The sequence below is a fragment of the Schistocerca americana genome, chromosome 2 (assembly GCF_021461395.2).
Source record: "Schistocerca americana isolate TAMUIC-IGC-003095 chromosome 2, iqSchAmer2.1, whole genome shotgun sequence".
Taxonomy (NCBI): Eukaryota; Metazoa; Arthropoda; class Insecta; order Orthoptera; family Acrididae; genus Schistocerca; species Schistocerca americana.
The window spans coordinates 873,040,342-873,041,639 of NC_060120.1; the positions used below are offsets into that span (position 1 = coordinate 873,040,342).

A 1,298-nucleotide genomic window follows, 5' to 3' on the forward strand; every position below is an offset into this window, starting at 1 on the left:
GATGCAAATTCGTCAGCAATTCCTATTTCATTCTTAGGAATTCAACCTCACATGCATAACACGTTTCCATGGAGAAATTCTGATGACTGTAGTTAATTTCGCGTTCGTATAGATCATCACAAGCTATTAAAGCACTCCGGGACCATTTGACCGCCGTGTCATCCTAAGATGAGGATGTGGATAGGAGGGGTGTGTGGTCAGTACACTGCTCTCCCAGTCGTTATGATGATTTTCTTTGACCGGAGCCGCTACTATTCGGTCGAGTAGCTCCTCAATTGGCATCACGAGGCTGAGTGCACCCCGAAATATGGCAACAGCGCATGGCAGCCCGGATGGTCGCCCATCCAAATGCCGGCCACGCCCGACAGCGCTTAATTTCGGTGATCTGACGGGAACCGGTGTATCCTCTGCGGTAAGGCCGTTGCCCTACAAGCTATTACTTATGTTACTAATTTTCAGTCTTGCCCTGTTTTATGTGCATATTCTCTTTCAAGAATTATGTTACTCCTTTCCTACGTTTTGAACATTGTTCTCTGCGAGATGTCTCGTGATTAATCTTGCTCCATAACCTTCTACACCTTGATCAATTGACGTACTCCATCGACTTGATTACGCTTAACGCTTGAACATTAGTGTTGAATGAGATAAATCCTCGTCTAAACCACAGTGTTTTTGCAGTGTGCTGTTTCATCCAGACTTGTATTTCTCTGTTCATGTTTTTCCTTCACACAATAGAAACAAAATGCCTGTTGATATATTAATACAGGAATTTGAAGGTCGTCGTGGCCAATGCGGTTGTTTCTACATAATGGCGACTCCCTATTTTTCAACTCGTCTCTGTTGATCACGGTGCCGTCATCAGCCCCTTAACATTACGTGTTACCGCATAGCAGCATCCGTGTTGTCACGCACACACAACACAAAGATAAAGATGCATTTATGTAACCAGTCATTTGATATGATGAAGAGTGGTGGCTGATAATTCGTAACAAACAGGGTGACTCAGGTCCTCTGAGACATAGTCACACAGTCATGTCCAGAAATCTGTATCATCCGACTCTTCATTTTAAACTACGGGAATGTCTGTTCGGAACGTATAGCGCAAGAGAGAAGTTTTCGTTTGCTTGGACCAGTTGGAGCTTTTATTTATTTTTTACAACATTCAGACACTTGATGCTCCACACACTGCTACGTGGAACATATGGGGAATGCAGTTTGGAGAGAGCGAGACTCATTTTAATACTAGCTGAGTCCCCGCCATGTGCAGCCTAGTTATTCCAGTCTTCCATTAGTCCATA

General features: G+C 43.9%; 1 pseudogene; it reads right to left on the reverse strand.

Moving 5' to 3' along the window:
- Positions 1 to 308: 308 nt before the first annotated feature.
- LOC124596786 lies at positions 309 to 426 on the reverse strand (annotated as a pseudogene).
- Positions 427 to 1,298: the final 872 nt, after the last annotated feature.